At 35.8% G+C, this 21,561-nt stretch overlaps 2 long non-coding RNA genes across 2 annotated transcripts in view; both read right to left on the bottom strand.

Annotated features, from left to right (window-relative positions):
• Positions 1 to 1,504, bottom strand: part of LOC147909966 (uncharacterized) — a 59,432-nt gene extending 57,928 nt beyond the window's left edge. Inside the window, exon 1 of the long non-coding RNA XR_015544800.1 lies at positions 756 to 1,504. This is a non-coding gene — a long non-coding RNA (uncharacterized LOC147909966). The remainder of the gene's footprint in view (positions 1 to 755) is intronic.
• Positions 1,505 to 14,125: 12,621 nt separating this feature from the next.
• On the bottom strand, positions 14,126 to 17,292 carry LOC147909965 (uncharacterized). Its single transcript, XR_015544866.1, has 3 exons — positions 16,980 to 17,292; positions 16,590 to 16,752; positions 14,126 to 16,383 (listed from the first exon to the last, which is right to left on the bottom strand). It is a non-coding gene; the product is annotated as an uncharacterized LOC147909965 (long non-coding RNA).
• Between the last annotated feature and the right edge of the window lie 4,269 nt (positions 17,293 to 21,561).

The following is a 21,561-nucleotide window of genomic DNA, read 5'->3' as shown; positions in this document are numbered from 1 at the left end:
AAACGAACGTGGGAGATACCAGCGGGGGATATGTGGTTTATAGATAAATAGTTTATATTTAGATCGTATGAAACTTTTGAAATATATACTAATCAAGCACAAAACTGGAACTATATAATTAATAGCGGAATTAAACCGTTATAATTGATACAACGCTATAGATTAATGTAATTATAATATATATCGTATTATATAGATAATTATAATAATTATGTATACAAATTCATAATAAAGTTATCTATCACCTCTGTTGTAAACCAAACCAAGAACGCCAATTTATAATACACGAATATTATATATACGTATAATATAAATTATTTTAAATCATATTTCTTGACTGAAAAATAAGAGGATTTATTTTCAATTGGCAAGCTATTCAGCTCGACAGTAATATTTTTTTAGAAAAAATAAGGAAAATTAAAATACTGTATCTTTTTAAACAAAAAAAAAGAAACATCGAGCTAAATAATAAGAATACTGTAAATATAACGTATATGACTTTTTTTAATAAGTATAAATGTCAGTTTGCATTTTAAAAAGAAATTTATACTTAAGACTCACGAAACCTTCAGAAATCTTATTGCATAGGTGTTTTAATAAATTATTGGCTTCAATTATTATACGAAACAGATTTATCGGTTAGTTATAATTTCATATATAGAATTATAAATGAAAATAATTTGACTAAACCAAAATCAACAATTATACATATACTTTATCTTCGAAAGATCGCGGTAAGACAAATTTAACATTACCAGTAGTAAACGCTGCGAATGTCGACCGACCATTCTGCAGTAGAAGGCAAGCGAAAACAAAGACCGCCACCATCCTCGGTAGAAAATTAACAGTCATCCCCTTCCTCCTTCCAGCATGTAGCTGCATCACCGATATCCGATTAACAAATTCGATGTCACGAGTATAAGATCCGCATTCGCATTCTATCGGTTCACCGACAGTCGAGTCTCTCCAGTCACTGCCAATTACCTCGAGACGACACTCGTTCCGTCCCTCGGGAGTCCAGTAAGGACAAGCGTTAAAACACTTCTCACGTTGACCCGAGGGATCCCCGGTGCAATTTTTCATCAAGAGGACTGATCCTGGGACTATGTCAGAATTTTGTAAAAGATTATGTCTCCGCGATACATCCTAGACGGCGTGTCCCAAATCGAGAGATTGCGTAAATGTCACTTCTTCAAGTCAACAAGCATATCTTGTTGTATACCGAATATCGATTGTTCCAAGAAGAAAAGGAATGCACCGATATTTCTCGTTTCTTTACTCAGCAAGATCGCGAGATGTAGATCCTCGCGAATGTCGACGCGCGATATCGTCGCTTGTCAGTTACGTGAGGACCCGGTGTTCGATCTAGGCGCGGTACGAGAACAAATCCCAACAACTGCGCGCTTGGGACGCCCGGCGTCGACTGGCATTCACACAAGACCAGTAGAACCGGTCGGCGGCACACGCCGCCGTCCCGACGTCACGGCGCAGATCTCTGCCACCCCCGTACAAGACCTCTCACCCTTTCCTGAACCAGGCCAATCGGCGCTTGCGAGTCACCGCCCATCGCGTTGCGAGGGCGGCACCGCGCCCGAATTAAGATTTTCGACTTTTCTTAGTCGGGTCTACTCCCGCCAGCTATCTGTCTATTCTCCTTTTGCCCTCTCTTGCACTATGTTCTCTCAGCACCACGCATTGTCCCCTCATTTGAGAGAGCCTGTTCCCTTCTTCTTCTCCTTTTTCCTTATAAACATTGTGCATGTGAGTTGCAACACCGACGAATTACCTTCGAAGAAAACCACCATGAATAATTTGCATGGAATAATAATTGCAACATCTAATGTTATATGTCAAGTTTTGTCCCAAAATTCACGTGTCATGGTGTTAACTTTTTTTGTTTTTTATTTTAACGAAATGTGGTTGAGAATTAGTGTTAGTTGTTTGAAACTCTTTGTCGTTTGAAATATCATTTAAGCCGAAATTTTATTCTTGTTTCGCAAGAGATAGTAATTCTATTACATTTTTATATGTTATTGCTTATAATGGAATTATAATTTACTCTCTGCGCGCGTCTGCCATGAATAAATGTAACATTCATGATCGAAATCGTTTTGCCAATCCCGATTCAGATAAAATTGAAAACAGCGCTTGTGAAATATTGGTATGTTACCTTATTAACGTTAGTGGATAAATAAATATTCCATGAAAAGGCGTGATCGCACACACAAATATACAGATACAACGTGACGTAAATCAAAAGCAACATATTATCATCAAAAAGTCACTATTTCGCATGTTATATTATAATATTTTATAGGCATGCATATACATTTTGCTAATGTCGCGTAAGTATGTAACGGATAACGGATATTAATTTTATATTTCATTCATGTACATAAAAGAAATTTTATTTGAAATTACTTGCACAAGTGTAATATGCAAACAAATGATAATTGATTAAAACAATTTTCACTAAGTAAATGCTTGTAAATAACCGAATAAGTAAATATCATTTTAAAAAACATCGCGTGTTTTAATGTATTGTATACTATTTTTTTTTTTCACCCGACTCGCGATTTCTAAACATAACTCTCGCAGGAAAGGTTTACGCAAAATGTATAGCCCGACCTATCAAATTTCTTTTATTAAATAACAACCGTAGCGTGCAAAAACGGTATAATAGAAACATACAGTCCACGTTTACCGAAGAGCAACATCGCGGAACGAAACATACGATATACAAGACTGATGAGCACGGTTGATGGTAGAATCATGTAGGATGCGGCTGCAGCACCATTAGAATAATATCACCCATTCTTTATCAAGAAGCAAGTCGGAGATGTGCCGTGCACTCATTTCACGTGACATTTAATTTTCGTGAAAAATCACCGGTGAGTTTGCTCACACGAAATAGAGCGTAAAACTACTGGGATGAGTTTGGACATACTCTTCCAGATTTCGTAATCTCGCGTCACTCGAAAACGTCCGAATGCGATATCCCGCAAGCGGATAATATCCAAGAATAATATCCGCGTGAAACGTAATCAGTGATACGAACAAACTACGTTTTTTCAACGTGGTTATATCATTTTAATGAAACAATTACGTATATATATATATATATATATATATATATATATATGTTGTAAATATTATTAATCATTAGATTATTTTTTAGAATATCTCCTTCTTTATTACATTGCGATACAAAAAATAAAACAGATTACACTTGAGAATAACAAATTTTAAATGCGGAATCGCAAGAGTGCTTGTTAATGAAGTCGGTGAATTTTTATTCTTCGCGATGTCCAATGTGCATACGTGTGTATATGCCTCGAACAAAAATTCGTTTGGAATGTATAAAACAAACACGTATGGAAGAAGTAATTTAAATTCAAATTTTACCGATGTTCATTTTAATGTAATTTTAATCTTGATGAAAGATTGGATTTGTGATGGTAACGTTGTCAAGTAATAAGAGAAAAGTGCATTTAAAAATGTTGAATTTTTATATTAATTGGATAGACAGCATCACACATTAAAAAATGGATATTTATAATAATTTCTATAGTAATATTCGATACATGTATATTTATCCAAAAATATTACATGATGTATATGATGCATATATAGATGATACATAAAAATTTATTTTTTACTACACAATATGAGTTAATTTTTGACAATAATGTGTAAATAAAATAAAATCGTATCGCAATAATAATATTATTTAGCACATGACTGATACGTATTGATATGATCGATAAACAAATACTTTAATTTAAATACTTTTATTTAAATAACACAACGTGTACTTTTTCCTATAGAAGAAGACAACTATTCGAAAATTATATTAATACATATAATATTCATTCACCACAGCACCATTGATCACACACAGTGCGATCGCACATCATTTCCATGAAAATTTCGGATTAAACATAGCAATTATATTCGGCTATAATTATATTTTGCTTTTATCGACGTTATCTTTGATTTACGTGTGAAATGGTGTTTCGTCACTTTGCCTATAATTTTCCAGTATATAATACATTCAGTCTATGATGCATTTATGTTTGATTTCAAGCAATAGAGAATGCATCACTTTAATCAGAGCACAGTTGCAATATATCTTTGTACGAAAATATGAAGTGCGATATTATATTATAAATGATATACAAGATGTGATGATCCTATCAAAATAAACTAGATAATAATAACTCTGAAACGCTAACAGTTACAGAAAAAAAATTATGAAACAAAATTAAATAATATCACATGTCTCTAATAATACCTCTATTCTTTATAATCCTAGTATTTATATGCATACATGCAATTGTTTTTTTTTAATCAAATTCTTGTATTTTTAATGTTTATTTTGATACGCGTTGTCTCTCCTTTCTTTTATATATTCATATCTTTCATATTAGAGATTCTGTTTAAAAAATTGTTTTCAAATTTCAAAGAACTTTTAAATTTAAAAAGGATTTCGGAAAAAAGTGCAACTGCAACGAACTGCAGTCATATCAACTCTCTGCGAATAAACGACCTTTAGGTCAGTGAATATGAAAAATGGTTGTACAAACCGCGAATATATATACATATAACGGATAAAAAAAATATTTGCACATGTTCTTTTTTGAGATAATTTCATACATAGAAAAAATACATACAATGTGCTAGTTCAATTATAAGTGAAACGATTTTTATTTATATTAGTATAAAATAATAACAAATACAATTACCCGAGTAAAATGTTTTGCAGTGACATCTTTCCACTTTTGCATAAAATTATTTCGCAGAAGATGATATATAACAATATTATCTTCTTTTAGCCACTGCATGAAACGCGCGAATAAAAAATGTAAGATTATGGCATTTCGATGATACATATCGCGCACGTATAAATGTCTTTATAATATTTGAAGAATATGTCGTTATCACATGCGTTTAGATATTCATAAAAGTTTTCTTAATAAACAGCCAAGAGAAAGCTGCATGAAAAGTTCGAGAATCGTGAACAAATAAAAACAACGTAGGAGATCAAGCGGATATCCGGTGGAACGGAACGCAAACGTCTAAAAGATGGAAGACGGAAGAGAGCGAGGCTTTCATTACCTTCATGTAAGTTTTAGGCGCGTCTAGACTGATCCGTATACCATCTCTGGACGGAAAGAAGATAAACCGTCCACATCTCATCGTTATCAATTACAAGCTAAGAAAGACCTAAGTTTCTGTCCTTCGAATTCATCCTTAAAATCTTGGCTTATATTTTCCCTACTTCACGTTCTTATCAATGTTATTAGTTATCTCATATCTTATTCCGCAAATTGAGAGTGACATCCTTATCGTCCGAGAAATTTTCTGTAAGAACAATTAACCGATCCTATCGGCTCGCGTTATGAGTTTGGTACTTTCATCGTTAAGCGAAACTTCCACTCTTACACGAGGACCTGTGATATCTTCGTCAGTGCTACAAGATCATAAAGAGACCGTGTGAGACTGCACGGAAGATTTAACTAATAATATCTGGATTACGAAATCGGAGATCCTTCATGTAAGAAAATAACTATAACGTAGAGTTTAACAATCAGAAAAATAAGCTTTTAATCTCAAATGCAATTCTATAAAAAAATAATTACTGATCACAATCAAAGATTAGCTTAGAATAAAATAATCACGTAGCAATTAAATTCATTCATATAGCATAGAAGCTTGCAGCAATATTACTGGAATAATTTATACTATATGAGTCATTATTTTAGAGAAAAGAAACTTATTTGATATTACTACGATATACTTATAAATTATATCTCTAACTAGCGAGCATGGAAAGCTCATGATTTTTAACTTTTACAATTTTATCTTTATATAATTGTTGCGATTACAAATCTATATGTTGAAAGACTTGGATATAAAAACCACGAATGGTTTGACTAGGTATTGAGAGCTCGAAGAAAAAGGGAAGAACGGAAAAAGAAAATGATGTGACAATCAGAAGCGAGTTTTTATCCGGGACACATCTGGTCTCTTATTTTCATTTTCTCCGTCAAATGATTTCTTTTCTGCCACTAACTGAGAAACTCTGCGAACACCTTCTACGAGTACGTCACTTTTTTCTGAGTAACTTTCCTTATCAATTCATAAGATATAGAATAACGAAGTGACGAAGTAACGTAAAATCTTCAATTCAAATAAAATTTTCAATTGAACAAAAAATAACAAAAAATATTTTTAACATATTATTTTTGTTTTCATTCATTTTTCTCTATTTCATCTTATTTTTATCTATTTTATTCTTATTATAATCTTTTTTATATTAATATTTAATATTAATCTAATATTTCGATATAATAAATTATAATACTATATATATTAATTTATATCGAAAAATATTAAAAGAATTTATATTTCCTAGAATAGTAAATAAAATGTGTCATTAAAGTAACCATTAAGCTAAAATAAATGTGATATTTTACTGTAAACTACATACTTAATTTACAGTTTTCACATTCGACGGTATTAAATAAATAATAATTACTTGTTACAAATTTATAACGATTAACATTGAGAATTTATTTTAAAAATACTCAAATAATTAAATAATTATATCAGACACTCGTGTTGAAGCTCATTTGAAAGTCGGCATTAAATCTTAAGCTTTTATAGGACAAGTGATTTAAATGTCACAAAATATATTTATAAACGGGAACATCCTTTCAAATACGCGCACTCGGGCGCCGTTATGCAATTCGATTCTCCCAATCGCGACGAGATTCAACGGATCAGTCTCAATTCGCAAAACATTATTATCTTCGGTCGACCAGGCCGGTTTCCTTCTGCAAACAAAACTCCGTAAGCGATAGACAATTGCAGTTTCGAGACTCCCCGGTACTCTACAGCCAATTAAGATTCAATACAATCGATGAGGGACTATTCAAACGATGAGACAATCGGAATGTAATTGCGTCGCCCCGATCCCACTGAATACCAATTCATTTTCCGAAGCCCACCACCGTGCACCTTCGTCCTTTCACTTCCACCTCCCTCCAGACCGCTTTTGTCTTGTGGAAATCTTCTTACTGAGTCCGCGAGCGCCAATTCTGAAAGTTTAAATTTCTTTTCCTCGCGTCTCTTCTCTGTCAAACACCTTTTCTTCCTTAAATCCCGTGCTATCTTTTTCTCTCTTTCTCTCTCTCTCTCTCTCCCATTCTCGGTACCACGCCCTCCTGTAGAGCGGACGAGCAGAATGGTAGAGGAAAAGGGGAGGGAGCGAATTGTGGGTGGCCACCCTCAGGGACACGTAATTACGGCCTTATATTTCACAAATATTTCGCTAGTGTGATTAATGACGTTTCTCCCTAGCTCCGTGGTAGATAAAGTAATGTACGGAGAGCGACGTAAAATCGAAATCATCGTGATGGCAGCGAGTGATAATAAGAGACAAACATTACTAGCGGGACGAGACAGCGTTCTATTCCTAAACGAAGGCTAACGAAACCGAACACTCTCATAATAATCCTACATAATCCCTGAAACAATTGCGTAATAATCCTATAATCCTATAATCCCTCAACAATTCCATAATAAATACACAATAAAATGTAATAAATATACGTATATATCACTACATAAATAAGTCATAAGTATACTACGTTATCCTAAATTCTTTCTAAAGATAGTCATGCATTATGAGATTGCAAAGCTGTCTTTCATGCTACTTGATTAATCGCAGGAATAAGTCAAAAATGTAAGATTGTGGAAAAAAGGTGTGTCGTGCCACTTCTTTCAAAGTATTAACTCTAACACTAACTCTGATAACTTCGATCTCATAAATCGTTCTTCAGATACCAAGAGGGTTACGCCCGCGTATTGCGGGAACCGCGCATAGCGGCGATAATAAAATTGCCGCGCGCCTTTCCGATTTTTATCTCATCCTAAGACGCGAGGTGTCCGCGCGCTAAAAGGCTCGATATATTTTCCGAATAACTTTAAAGCAGGGCGCGCACGCGATCGATGCTCACGGCTGCGCGGTTTCCGTTTAGGCGGAGGAGAAAAGACCCAGCGGGAAATATAAGGAAACAAGCGCGATCGCTTCGATCCTGAGCTTCGAAACGAGATAATAAAATTGTTTGTTTTAACGGGATAAAAATGCAGGGCTGGAAAACGTGCCTTCTAAAGTGTTGACAATGAGAACGATGCCTATCGCGCAAGCCGGAGGGGGGGAGGGGAGGAATACACGAGAACGACGTAGCCCCAGAAACAGAGATAGAGCACGGCGCGAGAGGACCATTCGCCAACACTGATGTTTGTTGTATCGGGGTAGGATGGGAAAAGTCAGATCACGAATAAAACAAAACGCAGCGTGGCTGAGCATCGTCAAAAATAGACAGAGAGAGAGAGAGAGAGAGAGAGAGAGAGAGAGAAACAGATATACCCGGCAAACGTGAAAGGAGGGGTTGCGAGGGAAAAAGGGCGCGAGGAACAAAATGTTCCTCCCGGTTTTGCAGGGACAGGCGCGCGCTATCGACGCATCAACGCGTTTTGAGCTTTTGAGCTTGGAGCTTTTAAAATCTGTCACCGACACACATTAACCGTTACGCACTTCGAGCTCGGTTGCACAATGCGCGAGCGCAGGTTGCGAGTGCACTGCTTGTTTTCGAGTCGTTGTACCGAATGCAAACGAATGTATGTAGGTACGTATCGTCCCGGTTATCGACACGCGTTGTTCCCGTTGGACGCCCTACGTTCGCGGAGGTAGAACGAATTTGTTGCGCACATGTTGCTCCTTTAAAATTGATCCGACTGCTCCGGCAGTCCAGAAAAAAAATATGGAAAATGTTGAGAATGACTGACAGTTCGAAAATAAAGAAATTACGTTTGATGATTTGTATCCCCCTTTTAAAAAATGATGTTCCTTTTACCTAAGTCATCTCCTCTCGTTGAATTTCAATCGAAACAAGAATGGCTTTCTAAGAGAAAAATTCGTTTTTTCTTGAAAATACATTTGGCTCTTCTTCTTTCATCTCAGTGATAACTATTCAAACAATATGCATATCTAAGACATCTTATGCCCCTTTTAATTTCTACCAAAATAAATTAATTTTAATCTCGATTTAACTTACTCTTCATCCCTTTTTAGTTCTACACTAATTGTGAGAAAAAAATGGTTTGGCTGAGTTAAATATATAGTAATTCTGATGGAAAATGGAAGAATCAGAATTTTCTGGTTAAATCTACTAGAATCCTAGTGGAGATAACTAGAATTCTGATTGATATAATTACTCTTGTAAAAAAATAAGAATTCTAGTAGATTTTATTAGAAATATTACATCAACCAGATTCGGTTATCTCAACTAGAATACTAAATTTAACAAGAAAATTCTGATTCGTTCATTTTCAACCAAAAATATTTTTCAATGTAAAAATGAGAAAAAATGAAGAGTAACTTAAACCGAGAATTAAAATTCATCAACAGTGATGGAAACGGGTATTAAAAATGTAAAAAAGACATTTTTTAAACATGTATTGTATATCTAAAAGATGTCATGAAGATGTCCTGTGGACGTACATATTATCTGGATACGTCCCTTTAAAATTCTTTGCTTTTTATTAGATTTTTTTCAGACCTTAATGAAATGCTAAAATGATTTTTTATCATCCAAGGTCATGAAGTGTAATGAAAATCGGGCGATATCCCAAGGGTATCACTGAGTATAATTCGCACTGAAGTGTACGGCCTCTATAGCTTTTTACGCAGCACGATTTATGAAGACTTCAGCGCGATGGGTGGCGACTGGGCGCGAAGCGGCCCTCAAAATTGATTAATGAACGAGGCAGCCGATCGATTCGATTAAACCAGTGTAAACGAAAGGGGCGACCGATAAATATCTGCCGATATAAACGTCGACGTTGCGTCGTGACTTTTCCATAAATCAAAACCTGGCCGCGTATGTGCCGCGTAAACGTGCCAACGTGCCCAACAATAACAATCCCTGTAGCTAGATCGGGTACAACCGCGATAATTGACGTGTACGCGTAACACAATCGTTGAAAAAAAAAAAAAGATCGTCGCATGCGTAGCATGTTATTACGTCCTATAATATTAAGCGTCGTCTAATTAACCATAAATTACAAAGGCCGTCACTCGTCAAAAATAAATACTTCTGGAGTATAACGTGAACGAAATAATTGCATATTAAATCACTTGCATAAAATTGAGAAATTCATCATTAATGTCTATCGTTAACCTAATAGTTAATTAATAATTATATGACGCGTGAAGAGTGAATAAAATCGAAATAATTTGCGCGATAGTGATTTTAGATGCTTTATTTGAAAGTTATAATCTCATAAATTGCGCTTAAATACTGGCATAGATCCAAGAAAAGTAGGTAATTGCGCAATACGTGCAATTTTCTTAACGTAAAACATTCCTGTCGCATAACTCGGAGATAAATGATATATACATGCGTGTAAGAAGTTATACATCCATTTACATATATATATATATATATATATATACAACAGACATTCTACATAGAAATATAGAATAAGTGAGTGAACAAGGGGAAGAAGGAGAAAGAGAGAGAGAGGATATGCGAGTATATCTGCGTAGTAAGGCTGCCACTGACAGCCCTGTCTTCACAGGCAAATTTCACTTTTTGTCAACGAACGGGTCGTTTGAAAGGAACGAATATTGGATTCGGTTATTACTTCTTCGACCTTCGTCCGATTCTATACCTCTTCTCGATCTATCTCCGCGTAACAAACTGTATGCGCAAAATCGATATTCCGTTCCGCGATCGCGTATACATATATACGTAAAATCATTTCCTTTATCGCGAGAAATATTTATAATATAAACTTATCGTATTTTAAATTTATAATAAAGATCCTATAAATATATTCCTGGAAAAAAAGATATTATTCTATGTAAAAAATGGTTTTGCTAAAGTATATAAAAATTTAACTAGATATAGATTTGAAAATTATTTTGTTGGACCATCAAAATAATTGTGTAGGAACGGTCGAGCTGGTTGCTAAAATGTCAAAACTGTTTGCAGCATTGCTCATCATACTCGAATTTCCTGCATAATTATTTTGATGGTTCAACAAAATTATTTTTAAATCTATATTTATCTGAATTTTTTAGCAAAATCGTTCTTTTTGTAATGTATAAAAAAATGTGAGAGTTATTATTTTGAGAGAATAATCTTCTTTCAAATAATGAAAAAAAAACGTAGCATAAGTTAAAATTTAATTTTAAAAAAATCAATAGTACGAAATATTACACGCCATAACAATACACTCCGTAAATTTTTCGATACAAAAGATATATATAATAAAGTAGAAATGCGAAACGTAGAAAAAGAAAGCGAAAAATATATTAACTAACTAATGACGGCTGGCATATGGCTATTTATTTATTTCGGTGCGTAACGCACGTAACTCATTCGATTAATTACATTTTGTTATTTATCGAAAAATGCACAGATGGCCGATGTAATTGTGAATCATATATATAAAGCATAAGTTTATTCATTTGTCGACTTTAATATGTAACGCGCGAATAATGCACTGTGTTATAAATTTTCGCTACAATTATGTTTACATTAACGGCGTGTAGTCGAAAAGAGTACGAATAGAGCGTGACATAGGTATATGAGTTTTGTAATGGAATTTAGTTGAGTTTATTACACGCAGCTCGCCGGGTTGTTTCAAAATCAGTGTCTATTAATATGACTGCACATACAGTATCGTGTTGAATTTCAAAACAAATATTCTCGCCCAATGCAACATGTGATTTAACAATTTCTCGCCCACTAATCTGATCTGCTTATTTGAAAACAGCCATTTATTAAATTTAATTAAACTTATTAATGTGAACAATAAAAGGTTATTGTAAAAGCTAAATTATAATAGTTAATTTCTCATAATTTATTATAATGAATATTTTATAATGTTTGATGAAGAAAGGGAACTATATTATATTATAAATATAAAATATATCTATCTATGCTTATACAATAAAAATCATTCAATATTTTAACAACTGCCGCTTTATTCTTGTATATCAAAGAAATAAATAGAGGGAAGTTTCATTACATTTATAGCAATCTGGGTAAAACAAGTAGAACCAGTTAAACTCCATTATTATTCTTGATAAATTGCCAATTCCGTTCGGGTCGCACCTTTCGAAATTTCATGATTGATTGATTACCAGACTTCGAAAAAAAGGAAAAAATGAAAAAAACGCAGAGATGTGAGACGAAAACAGATTAGCTAATATCATAACGGAGTTCCTTACTTTACTACCACGAGATAAATGATACGATAAGCAGATTGAAAGAAGAAAGAACGTAGTTTCTTCGGTGATTTATCATAGGAATCTATATCTGTTATGCGATAATGTAGCTTATTAAATATATTAATTACATTGTTCAAATTGCAAGCTTCGATTCCTCCTTTCTCTTTCCCCTCCGCATCATCGATAAAATTATAGTATACTGAGATAAGGTATAGATCTAACGTAACTCAACATCGACTAATCTCGAATTACAATCCGTCTATTAAAAATAATTGAACTTAGATTAAATATAGCTTAATCGTATGTTCTTAATTGTCGTAAAATATTGATTTGATTTTGGAAGTGTTTACACGGAAAAAACAGTTAAAGTATATAAAAATTTAGTTAGATCTAATAATAAATTTGGTATCGCTAATATATCAAACAATTATGTAATAAAACGTTCAAACTGGTGGAATGTGAAAACTTTTTATAACATTGCTCATTATATTTGAACTCCTTACAAAGTTATTTTTAAATCTATATCATATATTAGGTGTTGGAATTAATTCGTAGCGTTTTACAAGTGATGGGAAGTACTTTCATTAATGTATTTTTTAATGCTCATGTGAAATAAATAACATTCTTTCATTAAAAACGCTACGAATTAATTCCAACACCTAATATATATAAATTTTTAGATGTTAACAGAACCGCGTAAATTTTCTTTTTCCGTGTAAATTTAAAAATGTTATCAAAAAGATGTTTACAAATTCGAATTAAATATCTACAATCTTTCAAGTTCTTGTCACTTTCGATTAAGTTAATTTGACACGTACATTGTACTCTATAATGTTTACACATTAACATAATTCTCAGAGTGCTGCAAAAAGACTATCTACAAAAATCTACTGTTTTTCCCTCAATAGAAATTACATAATGTCGCATAATATCGCGTGCATCGTCATCCCGTTCAGCTCATCGTTAGCACTTCTAAGCGGACAACGGCGGAATTGTCCGGAATCGACAACGGCATACAAGAAACTCCATCATTTTAATGTTAGTTCGACGACGCGTTATGACGACGGGACGGTCAACAACCACGGGGGTGTGGGAGTGAGGCAGTAGGAGTAGCAAAAGGTACGTAGGTGGTGAACAGTCGAAGTAGCATAAGGGAGAGTCAAAGGGAGGGACGGTCCGACGGCAGAGCGGCAGCGAGGTGTTAGTTTCCTGGTCGGATATTAGCTGTCACACGGCTCACTGGACAGGACACACCAGACGTATACACAGAGAGGACACGGTGTAAAGGTAGCACCAACGCCCTAAGTACGCCGGACAAGTCCGGCATTGGAAGCTTGCCACATTTATGTATAGAAAAATCTGATCGCGTGCGCCGACGAGAAGTTGGATCACTCGTGGCATTTCGACGGGGTTTTCTTGCAGATGATATAAACCGGGGGTCTATCGCCGAGTTACCGTCCCTTCCGCGTCGCACATTCCCGCGTTCTCATTCCTTCTTACGGAAGGGAAAATGAATCTGCGAGAATGTCAGATTGATCGGCTGATATAAGCAAGAAACTTCACCAAAACATGCTGAGATATCCGGGACATAAATAACAACGGGGGATACGTAGTCTCGTCGTAACATTCTTTCCCAAAGCTTTTCTCTTACGGACGTCCTCGACGCGATTATCTCGCTAGAGATTTCACTGTTACATCACATCGTGTTTCTGACGCCAATAAGGGGTTATACAATAATCGATTTCTTGGTCAACTTGAATTGAAGATTGTGAAATTACACATCGATATTTTCCTGATTTGGTTTCCTGTTTTGTATATAATACGCTACTTGAAATCTATTTAGTATTTTTTTTATTATTGGATTATTTTATAATTACTTTACATAATTTTTTCGTATACTTTCTATAATCTACCATTTTTAACGTACAGTCATTGGTAATAGATTATAATTTAATTATATCAATGAATTCATAATTAATATTTGCACGACGATCCATTCCGTTGTAATTGGCAATCAGTTTTCCGGAATTAGCGGACGGTCGATATTCCATGGTAGAGAGAGGTACAAAGCGCCGATTTTCTTTACACATTAAATCGTAATGAATGTCATTTCCATTCTGAAACTGGAACATATCGAGTTTTTACTTCCACTGACTTATATCATCGTTTCATTCAACGTTGCTCTCACATAAACATATTAATTATTCGAAAAACGCTGAAAGAGGCAATTTGTCCTCTGTCGTGTAATTGCGATACAATTTATAATGGGGATCGATGGCGAACACAAGCGAGAGCCATAAGCCAAGTAGCCATGTCGCGCCCCCAACTCTCTCTCTCGCAAAGCAAGCAACTGAAGCAAGCAAGCAAGCAAGCAAGCAAGCAAGCAAGCAGCGCTCAAAGTGTCTTCCAATTTAACGGGCGGCCGGGATGGCTTGATGAGCGCGTATCCGAGGTATCGCTGATCCGCTACCGAATATCTCCATATACGTGTAAACCTGTGGCCTATGTTGTAGTCAAGGTGCGGCATACGTGATGCAATGCAGCCCAGATCGTCACCGGAATACCAAACTACCAGCCCTTTCCTCCCTCTTCCCCATAGCCTTTACCATCCATACTCGGCGCACGGAATCGTCGTCTTCCTCACCCATCCTTTCCTCCCCCTTCCCGCCCTGCGACGAGGAAGGCGCGTCCAAACGGAGCCCTCACATCATTCTCATGTTGGGGCGCGTGCGTGTATCTACTCATCCCCTGTGTACACGTCGTACGCTTATGTACGGCGAAACTTATTGCCGCTCGCACACGGGAGTTTACATCCTGAATTTACAAAATGCAACTTCAATATCAATACTAGAATCTAGAGTCGCGTCACGCTTTCTACGGAATTACAGGTTTTATAGTTCCTGTTTTTTTTTTCTTCCCTCAGAGGGGGAAGAGAGAGAGAGACTGACCCGAGAAGCTTGACACATATTCTCGTTTTGAGTTTGGGATAAATTCTGCTATTACTCCGTGAATATACACTATGTCCTGAAATGCGAGAATGAGATTTAGAATCAGATACCTCCATGACCTCGGAGTCGACTGTGTTAAATCCGTCTCTATTCCATTTCGGCCTCGACGTACGCAAATATAGTTATATGCATATGCGGCACAAATACAGATTACGTAACGTTAACGTAACGAAAGCAGCTACTTAGAACGAAAAGCGGCTATGCGTAAGTGCTTAGAGTACAGTATTATGATAAGATTCTCGCATGCTTGTCGAAAGAGGATCACGATGAGATTTGATAATACCTTACCGTAAAATCTTGTCTGACATATGCATTTGCTTAATCCATTATTTATCATAGAAATTCATCATTTTTGACCTGACATGATCCGATTATTAAAATCAGTAATATAATTTATGAAATAACAATATCTTAATACAGAGTAGGAGTATGTTTCACTTTGAAAGAAGTAAAATATCTTATAACGTGCACGTTATAATTGAAGATACATGGATAGTACACGGAAAGTTTACTGAAGTATTTAAAAATTTAACTAGATACACAGATTTGAAAATAATTTTACTTGAACCAAGATATTTATATAGAACGCTTAAATTAGTGGCTGAAATGTTAAAACTTTTTGCATCATTAATGTTTAAGCTTCTACATAATTATTTTGTCCAACGAAGTTATTTTCAGATCTGTATCTAGCTAAATTTTTAGGGACTTTAATAAATAATTCTTTCATTATAGGAATTAGAAAAATTTTTATTTTGTAGGAAAAAATTTTGAAAATCATATAAAACCGAGAAGAGGAGCAAATTAAAATGAATGGAACGAATAAATTTTACAGACAAAAATGTTATTTTAATCTTTTAGAAAGAGCAGTAATTGCTTTTACAATAATTGCTTAACGGTAACCCGTAACGGCGTTGCAGACATTACAGCGGCAAACCATTGAACCTCTGACATTCGTGAATATGTTCCTGATTATCTGGAATGTCATTGATTATCTGGCAGGTCGCCATTATACTGGTAGAAGTAATACTTCTACTGGTGTTTCTCGCAGACTGCTTTCATATAATTCTAGAGGAAGAAATCCAATAAGATCAGATTTACAAAGCTCTCTAATACGAAATAAAGACACACTTTTCCACTTTTACGAATCGTTCTCTGTTTTAAAATGATTATCAGGAACTTTCCTTTATAACTTTGCAAAATGTTTTCATATTATTCCAGAATACTCTATATATTCTGAATTGTATTATCGTATTGTTATTCTTTTCAAATACCTTTTCCATCTTATTGTCTGCACATATCTTGCGCCAAGTTTTATCCTTTTTATTTGTGCCTTTCGTATTGTCCATTGGTTTTCATTATTAGCGAGTAAGATAACGTCGTTTCTTTTCAGAATGATTTAATTTTTGTCTCAATTCGCTGTAGCGTCATGAAGACCTAAAAGAAATTATGGTTTGTCGCGTTTAAAAGAAAGCTGAGTCCTCAAAATCGCTGCGGGATCGGATATCATCGAGTAGAGTCACGAATGTCCCGCGCCGTCCGAATTTTTGAAGGACGAAAAGACGAGATTTTGCCAACTCGACGAAATCTATGTCTCGACAAGAAATGTCAGAATTATTCGCTCTAGGACTGTTATTGCTGTGTCCACTGACAGGGATATTTACCATAGCACGCGTGGCCCACATTTGAATGCATGCGCATCGAGCACATTTGAGTCTGCTGCTAATCGAGTTACTGACACGAGACTGCCTGTAACCTAAACTGCAACTGTTATCAGTTAATAACGTGCATAGTCCATAAAACTTTAATCTAAACATCTCAAAGCATTCTGGAGCATGTCTGTGTATGTATTATATGTCGTAATTGGAACGAATTTGAAAATAAAATCCGAAAATTTGAATGAGTTAACAGAGAGAATGCGAAAGAGTTCGTTTTTCGTGTTTATACGCACATTATTTTCATTCCGTGCACTCTCATCGATCTGTCGCATCGTCCAGCGTGCTGATCGAAAGGACTCAGCGCGCTCGGATTTTTACAGAAATAAATGAACTTCGGTTGGAGGACGTGCTGACAGAGGCGTTGCCGCCGCCATGGGTTAACGTTAGCAGAGTGAAACGGGTCTAAAATACACGAGCGTACGAGAACGTTGCGGATATAAGCAAGCCGTAACGGTTACCAACCTACCCGTTCAGGGGCTACCTATCTATCCTACGTACCAAAGAGAGAAAGAGAGGGAGAGCTCCACGGTCTGGAGTAAGGGATGGTCGGCGGTGAGCTCGAAGGTTGCAGAGATGACTACGGGGTTGGGGTTGGACGTGATCTTTCATAGCTGCTTGATTGGCCCTGCACGCGAGCAAATGTATTGTCCTGGCTGCGAACGCCGACGGCTCGTCTCGAGATGGCAAAATATTTAAGGCCACGTTAAACTGGCAACAATAAAAGGAGACACGTTGATGAAATCAAGATCGCAGGAAAGTTGTGCGCCAGGCCGTCCCTGCACGTTCACGCTTTGCTCGAGAGAAGCGCCACGGAGGAGATCGGAAGGCAAAAAAGGAGACGGCTAGAACAGCCGAGTTAGCTCCCATGTCGTTATGTCCAATAACTAATAAGGCAATGTAGAGATAAGGCGATGCCGTAATTGTTGCAAAATTGCGTTGGACGTGGATCAAATAGCCTATGTGAAAAACATCCATGTACAAAAGCTAATTGCCGTAATGTAAGCTCGTACAGAACACAAATTTACATCCTTAAGAAGATCAAGAAGCAAATTGTAGTGACAATAATTATAAATATCGTAATTATACGGAAAGAATGATTTTACTGAAATATGTAAAAATTTAGCTAGATACAGATTTGAAAATAATTTTGTTGAATCTTCAAATTAATTACATAGTAAACTCAAACATGATTAACAATGCTGCAAAAAATTTCTAGCAACCAATTTGAGCGTTCCACATAATTTTGGGGATCCAACAAAATTATTTTCAGGTCTGTATCTGTAACTAAATTTTAGATATTTTAACAAAATTGTCCTTTCGATGTACAATTACGATAAAATACAAATGTCCATACATGTAATTACTGTTACCAGATTTAAATACTACCTTAATTTATATATTTAATATTTAAATAGACATACTATTGTATGTGTGTGCGTGTGTGTGTGTATATATATATATATATATATATATATATATTATACATCACATGTTTAATTAATATACCTTTGAAGAACGTCTTTATTTACATGTTAACGATACGTGACGCTGACAAGCAACAAGACTTAGGAAGCAACTTGGCTCCAATATTCGAGAAGATTGTTCTGTTCGACGTAACTCTCCCGGCTTTCCGACCTCTCGAAAATTACAAGTAATCACCCCGAGTTCGAAACGTACGATCGACAAGTGAGCCGTGCGAATATCATCCGGTATCACGAAATACCTGGTCGCCGCGGATTGCATCGGGGACATTGAGAACGAGAAAGGGTAGGGAAGAGTGAACAATGAGACTTCCCAAGAAGAAACGACTGGAGTCATGACTCTGGTCGTAAATATTAAGCGTCCTACCGTTGATTGGGGTGTGAATCTTCAGCGCAACGTGATATGTCTACGAGTATATACATGTCCACTGTCAAATGTGTACACACACACACACACACACACACACACACACACACACAAAAGCGCACAGGGGTTAAACTATATAGTGATTTATTTGTTCCAACAAACATATCAATCGACATCGCATCTTCATCTTAATTGATTCAGAAGGATCATTCAAAATATCTTCAAGGTTGACATTTCAATTCTCATGAATCCTTGACGCTCTTTCTTATATCTCTGCATTCGTCTCATACCCCAAGCGTTACAACGCTCTTCCGCGTACCTTCTCTCCTGACCTCTTTGATACACTTCGACCAAAGGATCGCCAAGAAAGTGCACGAGAACAGGAACCGTCTTTTTAGTCTGATCCCTAAACTTTTATTTCTTAAAGAAACCGAAGGAAGAGTTTAAGTTACCGTAAAATCGAAAGGAACGGGTCAAGGAATGTCGCATTACGAATCTGCGATTCAGTAGGAAATCCCAAGGGCAACATCGTCTACAAAGACAGATAACAAATAAGAGAGACAAAGGAAGTAAGAGCGCAGACAGTAAGAAATTACGTATTAATTATATTTTTTTATATAAATGATATCATAATCTTATATATATATATATATATATATATATATATATATATATATTCTTCAATTTTAAATTAATAATTCTCGTCATATTAGTTTTATTCCAGTATATAAAGAAATTATATATTTCTTTTACTGCAGAAACCGTTTGACAATGTCACCGTTTTAGTGAATATTGAAAAATTTATTTCTTTTTATTACGTGGAAACAGCTTATTTCATCGAAAGTATATTCAATAAATCTAATAATTTAACGTTAAAAAATTTAATTTTAAATAAGTTTGCGATAGCGCAAATAACTGCACGTGAAATAATAACAAGCAATTATAAGTATAACACGCAGAAAAAAAGCAACGATTAAAACAGGGATATTTTTTATTTCTTTTCACTGCGCGAGAAACAATTTATTTCATCAGAACCATGTTCAATAAATCTAATAATTTAACATTAAAAATTTCAATTCTAAATAAGTTTGCGATAACGCGCGTGTAATTGCGCGTGCAATAATTATAAATAATTATAAGTAACATGCAAAAAAAAGCAAAATATTAAAACGTAGATATTTTTATCAAATAAAATTTATCATCATTATACCGCGCAACTTGCCTCGTTATCCCGAAACGGATGTAATTCATTTCAATCGACCGAACTGCCGGCACTCTTAACAGCGCATCAACCGGCTCTCAGGACGGGGGGGGGGGGGCAGAGACTTCTCAAAAACGCTTAGTTATCTTCTCGTTGCTGACATTTTATTTCCATTGGTTGTCCACCGGTTTACGGTACGTGCGCGAGTGTGTATGATGCCGAGAGATCGACGGGGAATTTAAGCAGTTTCTCCTCAACGGTGCAAACCTAATGACGTACGTGCTTGTTCGCTCGGCCCTCTCCCAGTTACCTACCTCCTTCCCCATTTAACCCCCAACCACGAACGCTCCTCTCCTTCGACATCCACCCTTTCCTGTCCTCCCTACCTCTCTCCACCCCCCCCTCCCCTCCTCCCCATCGCGAACCCTTCTAAAACCTCCCTGCAACTGCAGAACTTAACACGCGTACCTAGTTTCGCAAGCGTAACAAGAAGTAACAGCTGCAGCGAGTCCGTGGCAGCCACCGACGATATATCCGAGAGATCGAGCAGACGAAAGTAATTATGTGGAATACATCGAACGCAATCTCCGTTCCCGGTGCCCGTGCCGCGAACGCGCCCACTCACCCACCCAGAATTCTTGCGTATACGAAGGAAGTTTTGATTTATCGTTTCACCTCGAGCGTAGCCCGTTCTTCTTTTGACACAATAGCTAAAATGAACCGTGCCTCTTGGCCGATGCATACACGCGTGTGTGTCAAGCGAAGATATTATAAGATTATGCTAGCGACTTTGTGACAAACTAATCAGTGTTACTTCTATTAACAAGCCTATTTATTCTATAATTGCGTAAGCGCAGTTGTGTAAGTGATTGTAGTTGTAAGAATTGACTGATCACAATCGAATATTTTTCTCATATTTGATTGTGATTGATAAATTCTTACTATTACAAAATCACTTACAACTACGCTTACATAATTGTAGAATGGGCTTAAAAATTCACCAATCACTAATCGAATATTTTTCTCGTATTTGTGATTGATGAATTTTTACAACCACTTACAACTACGCTTATACGATTGTAGAATAGTTTTATACTCACACACATGCGTACAGAGAGAGAGAGAGAGAGAGAGAGAGAGAGAGAGAGAGGAATGTAAATTGCTAGGAAATATATCAAAAGACTAATAAGTGGACAATTTAATTAAGTATATCTACGTAAGTCGTATTGGAAAAGAATGATGATTGATCGTTTGTTATGCTTAATATCATAACTTCTGGTGGAATATTGCCCGATTTCAAAATGATGGAAGAGTTCCTTATTCCTTTACCCCTTTTTCTTATAACATTTTAGCATGGAAATATCAACATGAAAAGTCATATGTTGTTATACCGATGAGCATATTTAAAGAAGGAAAGCTGTACAGTGTAATCATAATAAATAAATTATTGGTATAAACGTTACGCATGGCATTTATGCA

The sequence above is a fragment of the Acromyrmex echinatior genome, chromosome 4 (assembly GCF_024713525.1).
Source record: "Acromyrmex echinatior isolate Ae372 chromosome 4, ASM2471352v2, whole genome shotgun sequence".
NCBI lineage: Eukaryota > Metazoa > Arthropoda > Insecta > Hymenoptera > Formicidae > Acromyrmex > Acromyrmex echinatior.
This window is presented reverse-complemented; position numbering and strand designations above follow the sequence as displayed.